We start from the raw sequence: 14,518 nt of genomic DNA on the forward strand, positions 1-14,518 counted from the left end.
ATGAGCAGACTGTCACTGACTATTTTCTGTGGGAGGTTTACCAGTTTTAGACATGGGCCGATGATAGGGCGTGGCCTGCACAGAGGGACTTCACTAGAACGGGAAATCAGCAAAGCTTTGAGCAGGTATATGGGGCTGGCGGGATCACTGGAAACTTCAGACGTTCTAACACATGGTTCATTTTCCCCACAGTATATTTGCTGAATTCTGAGATTAGGAAGCTTTTACAAAGCAAATCTCTGTGGTACCATGGTGTTTCAGAGACGAAGTCCCACTTGAAGATGGGACCTGCTTCAAACACAAAACTGGAGTCCTCCTCAATGCATTTTCCAAAGTTGGAAGCAGTGGGAAGCAGGAGGCTAAAGACTAAGGTCCCAAATGTCTGAAGGGCAGCCTTTAATGGTTAAGATTATAGAGACTCACCAGGCCTCCCCCGTCACCAAAAAAAAAAAGCCTTAGAAGAACAGGCCTAAGAAAAATAGGTGAACCGATTCAAACTGAGTCATATATAGGTGCAACCAAGTCCCAACTCAGCATAATGCAGGTTGGAATGAGACAGCCAGTCCTCAACACTATCCTCCTAACACGGAAGCTCGTTCGTAACAAGTATCCTCTAGAGCTTCTAAAGATCATTACACACAACATTTGACACACAATTAAAAATTACTAATTTGTGGAGAGGCTGGTAAATGTGGCTAGTAATCAAGGAAATAAAACGTAATAGGAGATATTTCAATGATTCAGATATCGGAATGAGCACACAGGGCTTTGAAATAATGTATCAAAGAAATAAAAGGGAAAGAGGGCAAACTTGATGAGAAGATGGAATTTTCAACAGAAAATGGGGATTTATTACAAAGACACTAGCTCTAGGCAGTTTGCTGAGTGTATTATCTAAGAAAGTAAACCTATTTAGAAATACGGGGGAGGAATGTTACCCAATTGTGGACAAAGAAATTGAGAAATCTCTAAGTTAGTTTTCATTAAGGCCTTTATACCAATAAGTGATTGTATTACAACAATAACAAAAAAAAAAAAAAAAAAAAAAAAGGCTGCACAAACAGGATTGTTCACCCATTTGAAAATTCAAGAATGTGGCCGGTCAGTACAGAGATTACATTTAGCTTATACCCGAGTAAGAGTAATAGTAAGGTAAAACAACAGTGATATCAAAGAGCATTTGTAGTTTGTTGCAGGTTAAATTCATCTTAATTATTTAATACATTTTAAATAGTTTTTATTCCATTTTATGAATATGTCCATTCCAGATCATTTTGCCTCAATAAAGTACAAATTTTAAACACCCTTTAGAACCGTGACAGATTTCCATTCTAAGTTAACTCAGAAAATTTTAATGTTTCATTAATTTTAAGCATTTGCACGCGTCCTGTTCTTTGATTTTCATTAACATTCTGTGAATCATTTAATCTCCATTTTACAGATCAGAAACTAGATGCTATTAGAAAATGATGAATGATTCCAATACGAAAAGGATATTTAGCAAAAAACCTGATGAAGAGAAAAAAGGGGCTTCATAGAGACCAAGGGCATCAACCCCCTTCGTCTGGAGCTAAACTTCTAAGCGGAAAAGCAGGAAAACACAGCACAGATGATCACCTTCATCTCTACCCAATGCGGGGGAGCTGCTGCCAAAATAAAGAAACCCACCCCCGTCAATGCTGCAAATCTTTCGGTTCAAACCTCTGGTTGCAAAGGAAACAGCACCAATTTGCAACATTCCAGGGCTCTGAGTTGGTTTTTAGAGTCTCCTATGTCTGCTCTGCAAGGAAGTGAACCGATGCCATGGTCCTTTGTTACTTTCAATAAACTGCCTCTGGAATTAATAAAGGATCTTGAGACCTGGCCTGACGGTGAGAGTTTAGAAGGAGGAAGTTGTCAACCTAGAAGTTTCAATAAGTAATCACAGACTTGCTGTTATCTTCCGTTGATGCAATACTTACTATGTACTAGGTCTGTGAGGAAACACAAGAAAATGTTTTCACCAGATACGTAGACTTTTCTCCCTTTTAATCAAGAAATCACTTTCTTTGGATGATTTGACAAAGGCCCATCACTTGTCAAGAGTACTGTAATGAGTGGTGTGGAGCCATGTTTTTAAGGTTAGGCTTCTTGAAGAAAGTGACACGGGGAGAAGTTTTAAGCAAAGGAAGTAAGATTACTTAATGGCTAGAACATGATAGATCTTAGACCTGTGAAAGAGCCTAGGATTCATAAAAGCAGGCAAAGCAAGAAGAAAGCTTTTTTGGACAAGTGAATTATATAAAACTGTAGACCGAGATGGAGGAAACAGACACAAATATTTGAAAGCTTATGAGGCCACTTAAATATTCAACGGTAAGAACTGTTTTAATAAAACATGGCACATCTATGCGATATTTTATACCCTTAAAGCTATGCTTTTGAGGATTATTTAATGGCACCCAGAATTGTTAGTGATGTAATATTACTTGCAAGAGGAAGCAGGATACAAACTCATATGCAGGATAACAGCAGTTTTGTTACACATACCCTCTCAAACACACACAGCACACACAGATGCACAGTGTCAGGACTCTGTTACAAATATAGAAATGGAAATTAAAGTGATCTGTCTTGAGCAGGTTAGGGAATGACTGATAATATAACTGAACCATTCAAGGCTAGAACTGGCTTCAGATGAGGCTTGACGCACAGTTCAAACACCGTCAAGACCTAGTGTCTCACATTAGATTTCTCCACTCTGTTTCTGCAGTATAGCTCCCATTCTTGGGTAGGTCCTACCCTAGAGAGCTTCTGGTGCCATGTGTACTTGCATTCAAGTGATGTGGGAAAAGAAGTCTGAACAAAAACCAGTTTGCTGTGCTGGTTTGTTTGACATTTTTTTTGTTTGTTTGTTTCCCAGCCCTGGACCAATTCCTGTATCCTAGAAGGTATAAAAGAATAAAAGTCCAGGCATAAAGGACTAGTGTGGACTCTGAAAAACTAGACAACAAATGCTCCATACAGTACTTGCTACCTTGTGGAAACAAGTATGCCCAGAGTTTCCAATTGTCAAGAGATCCTGGAAATGTGATTTTTTCCCCCCACATCTTGGCAGCTAATTGACATTTTTAAAAATACTTGATGGGTCAATAAAACGTATTTGCCAGCCAGATGAAAACCATAGGCTACCAGTGTGTCACCTCTCCTCTAGGTCTCTCCTGAGAGAAGCTGCAGGAAGCTGGAGGTCAGAGCCAGGACACAGAAGACAGAAAGGAGACCTCCTCTCTGCTCCGCCAATAAACCATCTCACTCCAGTGCCTCCTACTTGTAGAACCTAACAGAGAACCAGTGGGAAAGGAGAACCCCAACACCCACACCACAGAGCAGTGTAGAGAGAATGGATTTGGAACTGAGAGACAGAAGGTAAACATCTGGCACAGACATAACAACAAAAAAATATGTTTCACATCAGGACTCAGAACCCAACACTTAAGTCATTCATGTCCAACTGAAGCAAGTTTCAGACGTCAAAGTGAAGTACTCTGTTTTCTTTTCTATTCTATTTCATTTTAATTTTAATTCTGGTTACATACACACCCCCAAATGATTTCAGGACCCATGCACGTCTTAGAAGAGACTCAAATCTAAAAAAGGAGTGGGTGATTCCAGGGGAGCCAAGTGTCCGTCGTTGAGACAAGGGACCCCCATCAAATTCAAGCCAGTCTATGAGCAATTTAGGAAATGTGGGGAAAGTATGGAAAGGTTTGTTTTGTGGTTTCAGAGCAGTCCTGCCAGGGAAACAGAGACTATCATAGTGGCGGAGTCAGCAAGTTTCACAGTTTCATTTTGACCCTGCCTTCTCCATCAACATTCCAGATGTAAGTTTGCAAGCAACATATGACATAGGTGTTTATAAGTGGGTGGCACTGAAACACTTAATGCCCTTTTAGAGTCAACATTTATCAACATGGTGGCACTTGGAAATTTGGTTTGTTTTCTTTAGTGAATAAATGTTAAGAAAATTACAGTATTGTCTACCGGACAGTATAAAAGTCACTAATAACAGATTCTTTTTTGATTTCTCGGGTAGTTAATTGAGAAAAGTAAGCTTTTATGACTCAAAAAAACACAATGGGACTGTATTATTCATTCTTGATTATTGGCTATTATCCAGAATTAAGTCAAATTTTACATATATTTAAGTTCATTAGTAATTCACATATTAAATTTGGTCCTTAGGAAGCCACTTAGATATTAGTACTACTGAAAATACAACCTCTACCTCCAAAAAAACTGAGCAGAAACTTGGGGAAGAAAACCAACTGAAATATGCTCTGGCAAATGCAAATTAAAATCAATAGGTGGTTTTGACTCACAATGTTAACCGATTCATTCGTTTGTCGACCCAGAAGAACTCTTGACCTAGATTGTACAGAATTTTACCCTTTGCCTTTTTTCACCTTACATTCAAATCTTCTCTGTGCATGAGACCTCAAAGTTCATCGAGAAACTCCAGAGCCCGAGTATAGGCTCAGTCCCTGCTTCTGCCATTAACGCACCATTTGAACTTCGGCAACTCACTTAACTTCTTAATAACAAATTCTCTCCTCAGTTCACTTTTGTGAAGATCAAATGAGATGACAGATGGAAAAAAAATATATAGAAGTTTACAGGTTCTATTTAAAGGCAAAATCTTATTAAACTCTTTGCCATACATACACCATAGTGTCTAACAATAGCTTAGGGCACATATTCAATAAATATCCTTTATTGATGGAGCACCTTTTTTTTTAGATGAAGATATCTACTAAGGAACTATAACTGCCTGATCTACTTCTACTGAAAAATACACACACACACACACACACACACACACACACACACACACACACACACACACACACACACTAGAGAGAAAAGGGCAGGCTGCAAGCCTTACCAGCATAGGGTAGTATAAGGATTGAGAGTGCAAGGTCAGAGTATGTCCACCTTAGTTCAGATCCAAGCTCCATGACTTCCTGTGTAACCTGGATGAGTGACTTGCCCACCCTGTGCCTCATTCTTCCCACCTTTTGACTGGAGAGAATAGCACCATCTAGCTCATGGCATTGTTGTGAAGTTTAAAAATATACGTCTATGTAAAGTGCTTCGGAACAGTGCCTGGTATATAGTAGCCCACAATAATGATCAGCTATTACTATCACTTTTGTTATTATTTCTAGAGTCTGGGGAAGCTTGTGGAGAGGTAAATGCAGGTTAGAAAGGAAGAGATTACAGAAGAGGCATGAATTTGAGAGATGCTTCAAAATTCTGAACATGTTGCAGCAATATACCCCGTGCTTGATCCCACAGAACAACAGATTAAATCACAGAATTGCTTCCTTTCCTAATTTCACCAGCTCTCTGTTCGGAGCAGTTGTTCATGAGAATACATCTTTGATGTTATAATTTTAAAAAAGCTCCCAGGTTTCATAAATAAAACTGCAGTGAAAGACCACTACTAAAGTGGAAAGACAGACAATGCCAAGCATTGTAGACTCAAGCAAATGGAACTTGAGTCCACAGATGCTGTCACATAAACAGCTAAAAACTACTTTGGAAACAGGTTGGCAGCATCTACAAGAGCCAAGCATATGTATTCCTTATGGTCCAGAAATTCACTCCTAGGTATTATATACCCAACAGCAATGAATCCGTATGTTCACTAAAGACATGTACAAGAATGTTCCTAGGGACAATATTTATAACAGCTCAAACAGGAAGCAATCCAAATTTCATCACCCAAAAACGAGTATATTCATAGAATAGAATGCTGTATGTCATAGAGAATGAACAAATCGTTCTTATATAATGTGGATGAATCTCACAAACATAATATTGGGGAAAAAAACAGCCAAATACAAAAGAGTACTACTCATTCATTTCATTTCTATAAAGTTTAAGTGCATTCCAAACTAAACTATGGTGTTAGAAGTCAGAATAGTCATTATCTTTGGAGCGAGGCGGTGCAAGGAGAGGGAACAAAGGGGCTCCCGGAGTGTGATCATGCTCTGTTTGTTGATCTGGGGGCAAAATTACCTGGGTGCTCTTACAGTGAAAATTGGCCAAAATGTATACATACATGTATGCACATAGGTATACATATACACACAACATGTGTAAGTTAAACTTCAAAAATACATATACTCACATGTGTTAAAATTTTAAAAATTTTAAATGCAAATAGTAGTCTTGAGCATTTTAACTATTTTCACGGTAACAGGGCCTTTGAAGGAATGACTTCTCCAGGCTTTGCTGAAAATTCCTCCTTCGTGCCACCAATGAAACCTGCACCATGGCCCCTGATACAGTGAATTGAAGTCACTGTTTATATGTCTGTCTTCCATACTCAGCCGTAATATGTTTAAGGCCAAGGACTGTGTCTGATTTATCTTATATTTCCAGATTTTAACACAGAGCCAGCCACACGGTAGGCTCCTTCAATAGATGCAAATTAAAACTAATGGTAAATGAGATACATATCACTTTATGTTTTATAAAATACACTTTGATGCCAAAGTTGCTGAAACATCAGTTTTGTCAAATGGCTACCTAGTTATGTATGCCAGCTGCCTACAGAGTTCTCCCCCAAATTCCATCCAAACTATTCATCACCTTTCCCAGGCTTTGAAATATTCTTAACTAAGCTCTTCTGCTCAGAGAAAGCAAGAGGCATCATGAGCTATACTTTCCTTCTTAAGGTTTCCTAATAAATTCTGTTATTAAAAGGTGGAAAACAAAAACTTTTGTATTTAGCCTAGCTGACTCTAGAATTCATCAGAGAAATATTGTAACCTAAGACGCACATTGGTTATGTACTTCCGTGACCACTGAAGTTGCAGAAACTAAGCAGGAATGGAGGAAGCTTTCCTGCTTGGCTGTACCCTCAACAACTTTCTGAGATTCACAGTTTACTGCTTTCACAGAATATCAAGAAAAATGAAGTAATCATCTGAGACTCAGAATGCTATTGATCCGAGGGTGGGCATCTGTGCTTCTTGCCCTGGAGGACAAGTTGTTTTTCTCATGAGTCGAATCTGCTTAATTTCTTGGTCTCTGTTAGTTTGTAAAAGTGCACTTACAGGCAGCAGCCAAGAAATACCACACGTCGGCTTTTGTCACCTTCTAGTCTTAGCTCTTTGCCTTTGAGACTTGGAATACAAAGCAGAATTAGAAACATCAATTTCTTGAGGTTCAGAAATTAGTTTCATATTTGCTGTCTCTATAGCTGCCAAAAAGGACATATTAATAAAACATAGTATTGTAAAGAGGGGGAGAGGAATTACGTCACCCATTAATCAGTGACCTAACCAGAAAAACATTAGTGAATGATTAAAGAAAGAGGACCCGAAGGGGAACGCAGAGGGATTCAGACAGGCTTTGGTCAAAGCCCCCAAATCTAATGTAATTTCAAGCTGGCCTCAAAATTCAATTTGTGTGGAACCTCTAAGTCATGTATTCCGCCACGACATACAGCGTAATTGTATTTGAACGGCTTCCAGCACGGCCCTGAGAACAGGCCGGGTTCCGGGCCGGGAGCGCCCGCAAGGAAGGCGGCCCAGATGACCACACAGGAGGACGGACTGAGGAACGCCGTCTGCGGGTCCCACCTGCTGACCGTTGCCCTCCGCAGGAAGCACATGTTTCTGCTTAATTCCTGCCAGCTTTGGGCTGTCAGGTAGGGCATCTGCCGCGGGCAGCTCCCGAGGGCTGCCACCTGGTGCTGTCTGTCGGCCCCAGACCAACGAGGAAAAGGGGAGGCATTCATCTATGTGCTTATTTTTCTGTGTTTAGGGTATTTCTTGGGACTTGGAGTTTTCACTTGGCAAGTGAACTGGTCTCTTTAGTTAGAAGTGGGGGGGGGGGGAACGTTGCTTGCTTTCCTTTAACTCAGAGTTCCCTTCTTTGGAAAGGCTGTTTAGCAATACCTGGTTCACCCTCATTAAGCCCATGCAGCTTCCTCACAGGGCTACAAACCGACTGGAAAATATAGTTTTAAGGTATATCCTAATAATCAGAACTTGAAACAGTCATTAAGCTCATTATTTTTAACATGCAGTACTAAACTATTACAAATAGGCAAACACAAAGTTGTTGTTATAATCCCATTAAATAGAAAAGACAAAAATAAATAGAAATAAATGTCCGAGGAGAAAAATGGAGCATTCCTTAGGAAAAAAAAAAAAAACCTTTTTGGCTCCTGTCTCAATAATTTATAGCAGGCAGAGGAATAAAAGATTCTCAGTGACTGTCAACAGTTAGATAATATTTCAGCCTCAAACAGGCTGCTTCTTTTGATCCAAAATCAACTTCTTATAGTTAATTTTAACTCATAACATGCGCTTGCATCGACAAATGCAGAGCAACTTTCCATAAAGTCAATTAGCTACAGTGAAGTCCAATAACGAGGAGGCATATTTTGTGTTTTTACTGTACTGTTTTAAGTAATAGGACAATTGTGAACAGGAATTAGCACCTCGGCGAGAAAAAAGCCATTACCCTAATGACACAAATATTTTTGTAGTGGCTTCTTGCTCAGTTCATCCTACCGATGAGCGACAGAAGTAATAATTATGATAAAATGTATATAGATCCTGAGTTAAGGATAATATTGGTAGTAATAGGAAAAGTTAGATGTAATCCAATGCTGGATTTGCTCAATAAACTTTAGGTTGTATGTCTAAGCCCCTACAGGTATCTTTTAAAGTACACACCCCAAAATTTATTTACGTTACCATTAAAAACTGAACTTTGTTATCTCTCCAGCTCTGAATCACATCTTTTCCACTGAAGCAATTCTTTTCATTATGTGATTTTTTTTTCTTTCTTGGATAACAGAATTTTTGAGGAGCAGAACTATCACTTTATGGCAGAACAGACTGTTCTGAACTTCAAAAACATATTACTATGGAAATTGGTGTTCAGAAAGTCAAGAGCAAAATGCCATGAGTTTATTTCTTCATGACGTTGTTAACACTGGAAAGAATCTCAGCGGAGGCAGCATCAGAGATTCCTACACTAGCACAGTTATGCACGTTTTCTAGTAAATATAAGCACGCTGCTGCCTTCATTTACAGGGCCATATTTTCATTCTACCTGTGTGTTTTTAGGAAGTTCAATAAAATATTTGCTCAGAAAGTATTCCGGACATGTGAAGGCACAAGGTGCCAAGTCATACAAAGAACTGGACGCAAGAGAGGAATAGGAAGTTGAATGGGTGAAAAGTGGTTGGGCAAAGAAGCACAAAAGGGATTAAAAAAATGCAGAATGACCCTTCAGAATCAGAGGAATCAGACCATAACGTTCAGAGCAGAAACTGTTTTCATAACTTTTTGTTCCTAAAAATTGTGTCTTGATTATCTTAAACCTCTGCCTGGGCTCACTCCCTGTGTGGGGAGCCTGGAATGAAGGCTTTGGCAACATGCTTCCTGTGCATGTTCTGATTTCTCATCTGTGCACGGAGCCCTGCGCCACAACTGCACGGTACTGTTCGCTCTCCCAGGGTCTCCCTCAGCGATGCTGATAAAGCGAGAGTGGCCAGCACAAGGGGGTGCAGGCTCCTCATGCCCAGGGAAGGGGCTCTAACTCCACACCTCTTAGGAATGCCCGAGGAGTACTCAGGAAACACCTTCAAGGGAATTCTGCAGCCGAACATGTTTGTTAAACTGAAGCGATTTTTTTCTGAGCAGTGAGAGTATCTGCCAGGCTTACAGATCAGGAAACACGTCAGCCTGCCCCTTGATACCCACTTCTGGGCTTTGAGGCTGGGCTTCTGAGGACTGCCTGTGGACGTGCAGGAGAGCTGGCTGCATTTAAGAAAAAAAAAGGGGGGGGCAGATATAACTACAAAGAGTTCCTAAGTGTTTAAGCATATTCTATATTCATGTTCGCAAAACAATATTCCACATTATTGTCTCTCATTCAGCTGGCTCTGCAGTGGAAACACCCATCCGCTGCGTGCACTGTGAGAAATTCCTAGGTTTTGCTTCATGAATTTTTCATGGAAAGCAAAACCGTGTTTCTGTCTTTGTTTGTTGTTGCTGTTGTTTTAACAGAACATATTTCGAAATGTCTTGAACTTACTCTGGGTATTTAATCGGATCAGTTTTCTGTTGTGTAGCTTCCCACCCGCCTGGTCTTCTCTCATCCAAACCCCAGGTCTTTCAGCTACTGGCCTGTGCAGAGCCCTGGTTTGATAACCCTGCAATTGGAGGGTAGAGTGGGAGGAGAGGCCTCATACCTTTGTTTTTCTGGTTCTCCCCAACACCCTGGTGGCCTACTTGGGTGTCCCACAAGCTCTCGGTGGAAAATAGTGCATCCCTTTTAGCAACAACCCCACCTAGCATGAGCTCCTGAGCTATACTTAAACAAGGAGGAAAGCGAGTTGGAATGATTGAAGCCTGCATTATGCCATGCGAGGAGAACCATTTTCTCTCCATGGTGGCGGGCCACAGAGTAATTTCGGCTTCTGCTTTGGCAACCCATGAGGGAGAGGGAGTGAAGTCATGTTATTTTCCAGTGTGACAAAAAAGCAATTGGTATTCAAAAGTATATTTTCAGCGGAAATTTTCAACAACGTTGTGAGGGTTTTTTTTTTTTTTTAACCTAATAACAAAATATTCAAGAGAAGATTTTTCTATTTCCCAAGTCTTCTCATCCTGCCAGATTATCTTTTTTATGTAAGGAAAGGGAAAACAGAATGTACAAGCTCAGAGTACCCATGTCCTCATAGCTACACAAAATGATCACACTCCTTCCTATTTCTTCCTCAAAATAGCCATGGTCTTTTGTGTTTTGTAATATTTATAGAAAAATGTGGATCAACCCCATAGCCCAGCTTTTGAAGCATCTCAACAATTTAGAGTGTTCCTGTTAAGCACTAAAAACATGCTGGGGGAGGAGGCGTGAATAGGGCAATGTTTGCCTCTAGAGGACTGTGAGCTGAGTCTACTTTCTTCTTCAATAATCAGTATGAAAAGCGCTCAGGCAATTTTTCCTAAGTATGGAGTGACTAAAATTTAACACTCACACCCATCCATTATGTACTATGATGTAAAAATCTACTCCTGGGGTCCGGACTGCCTTTCAGCATTCCAAAACCACCACCTGCCTCCATTCTAATCCTCCTGACCATCTTTCCTTTGTGCCCCATGGTACCCACTGTCATTGTCTGTCATTCAGTTGTATTTCCTATAACATTTCATTGTATAGATCATGATACTGACTGGATACACATTTGTCTTCAGTTATAAAATGTTAAGCCCTTAAGTTCCACATGATGTTGTAATCATTGTGAAACTTACAGGGTGAAGCCAACACCTAGAACTTACAGATGACTGGTAAATGTTTGTCGAAGGACAGAATGAATGAATGATAGGAAGTTGGAACTGACATAAAGACTAAAATATTTATAGTTTTAAAAATAAATTTATATATATATATATATATATATATATATATATATATATATATACACACACACACACACACACACACACACACACAAGGGGGGACCCAAAACAACCCAAATGACCTTCTGGTGGGTGGGCCCCAAGTAGTGCAGGCTCCCCCCACTGAGTATCCTAGGAATCCATCTGTATCAGTGGACAAGCTGGTGTTATTATGAGAGGCTGCATTCTGAAGACTCAACACATTTGCCCATTTCATGATGGGTGATTTAGGAGCACCTGTCCACACTGCACTGAGTGTTCAGCAGTTTTTGACCAAAAATGGCACAACCCCATGCCCCATCCTCCCTACTCATGATCTCACTCTGAGCAACTTTCTTTTGTTTCCCCAGATTAAAAAAAAAAAAAAAAAAAAAAAGTCCTCAAAAGGAAACATATCGCTGATATGGAAGAGGTTAAACAAACAAACAAAAAAAAACAGAAACTCGAAAAAGCATCAAAATCAACAAGTTCAAAAACTGTTTTGAGCAGTGGAAAAAAGGTTTTGATAGATGCATTGCATCAAATGGATTACACTTCCCATCCCATCATGCGGATACACACCGTGTGCTTTCCCCTTGTGCCATCTGAATGCAAATTATAAGGAGGCACTAGAGGAGGGTGGAACCAGAAGTTGGAAGGAGATTGCAGTCCTAGATGACTGCATGTACTCATCCACCCAGTGGTGCCCCTGCCAATGTGAGCAGATGCCCTGGACTATATGTATATGTGTGTGTATGTATATATATATATATATATATATATATATACATACACATATATATACACATATACATATATATGTTTTCAAGTATATTTATTTAATAAAATATACTTGAAAAACAAAAAACAAAACAAAACAAAACAAAACACACTTATAACTGAATATTCATAGCACCCTTATTTAAATAGCTCCAAAATGGAAACAAGCCAGATATCAGCTAGCTGGTGAATGGAGGAGCAACTGGTGATATATTCATACATTGAAGTAACTCTCAGCTATAAAAAGGGAAGACCTTCTGATGTAGGGAACTCACGAATAAACTTTAAAAACACTATGCTAAGCAAAAGAAACCATACAAAAAGTACCTACTTTATAATTCCATTTATATGAAATTTAGAACAGACAAACTAATTTGTATTGAATGCAAAACTAAAAGAATGTCAAATAGATTATTGAATGTATTTAAGCAGGAGAATTACGTACACAAAACTGTGTTTGAAGAGATGACTAAAAACTTGTTTGATAGGATTAAAACAATAAGACACATTGCTTTTCTTTCTCATAAAAGTTATTGAATTTTTGCATTTAAAAAATGTTAAGAAGTGTTTTTAAAAAGTTGCTATAATTTATCCCAACACTGTGGTCCAGGCATTATTTCAGCATTAACCAACTTAGATTTAGAGTAAACACTTCTCCTGCTTACTTACTATTTCTTTGTTTGATATAATAATTGTCTTTCTATTCAACAAGACAGAGAAGGAAAACTCTGATTCCAAAAAACCTCCGCTGCCTTGCGGCATACCTCTTCAGGGGAAAGGCTAAGGGAGTAAACCCCGACAGAAAATCCGGAGCCGGAGTCCCTAAGGCGGTTTGACGTTGTAGTCAACACCGGCAACTCCTGCGGCGCACCTGAAGCCAAGCTGTATTGACTCCGTCTTTCCCTTGGACCCTTCAGCTGCGAAGAGAGGGGGGATCTGCTGCATGGGCAACAGCAGACCCTCCATATCACCCTGCCCAGGCTCTGTAGCTTCAGCTTCACTGGAGAGGACACTCCAGCGACATCGCAAGATGTCGATTCAACACGGGAGGAGACAGATACCGTGTCACTCCCGAGTCGGACTGCACAGCCATTCTCGGCGGTGCAGATAGACTCTTAAGAAGCTACACCGTCGTCTCTCGAGACGGACGGCTGCCGACGACGACGATATATATATATATATATATATATGTATGTATGTGTGTATATCCCTTGGTATGTGTGTCTTTCTTTCTTTCTTTCTTTCTTTTTTTTTTTTTTTTGATAAAGGGATGAAAGCTTAAGTGCACCAAATTTGCCTCGTTTGAGTTCTACCTGTTGAAAAGACAACAAATTTACTTTCCTTTTTTACATACACTCAGAGGACTGAGCACAGAAATGAAATAAACAATTGGTAGAGCTCTCAGGCATTATAATGAAAACCTAATAATATAAAAAACTTTTCTGGCATCAAATTTAAGGTATATAAGAGCACATTTCTTTTAAACAAAATGGAAGTAAAAAATAAAAATTAGTATAGAATATATGTCATAAAAATGACATATTACATATGTTGTGCTTCATTGTAAATTATATATTTCTTTGGAGAACATTCATGTTTGTTATTTAGAAGATCTCAATGTTCATAGCAATGTTATTTACAATAGCCAAGAGCAAGAAACAGCCTAAGTGCCCATCAGTAAATGAGTGGATCAAAAAACTGTGGTACATTTACACAGTGGAGTACTACGCAGTGGAAAGAAAGAAGGAACTCCCACCCTTCACGACAGCATGGATGGAACTGGAGAATATTATGCTAAGTGAAATAAGCCAGGTGGCGAAAGACAAATACCGTATGATCTCACCTATAGGAGGAAACTAATGAACAAAACAAACAAATAATCAAAATAGAACCAGTGACATGGAAAGAAGGAACAAACTGACAGTGACCAGAGGGGAGGGGGGATGGAGAAAACGGGGGAAAGAAGGGGAAGGGTTCAGTCAAGGAACAAGTATAAAGGACCCATGGACATGAACAACAGTGTGGAGATTGACTGTGGGAGTCGGGGGCAGGGGGCAGGGAGAAGGGCAGGGGAGAGCAATGGGGGAAAATGGGACAACTGTAATTGAACAACAATAAATTAAAATAAGTAAGAAAAAAATTTTAAAAGAAGATTCAAAGTTAGGTATCCAAACCTAGGAGCCTATGAATTGCAAAAGAAAACAAAGAAAGACAAAAACAAAAAACTGTGTTATCCCAAAGAGAGATTTCATAAATAGAGGATTTTGTATATAAGCCTATTTATCTGC

The sequence above is a fragment of the Furipterus horrens genome, unplaced genomic scaffold (genome assembly GCF_987537825.1).
Source record: "Furipterus horrens unplaced genomic scaffold, mFurHor1.1.pri manual_scaffold_10, whole genome shotgun sequence".
In the NCBI taxonomy this organism is placed as follows: domain Eukaryota; kingdom Metazoa; phylum Chordata; class Mammalia; order Chiroptera; family Furipteridae; genus Furipterus; species Furipterus horrens.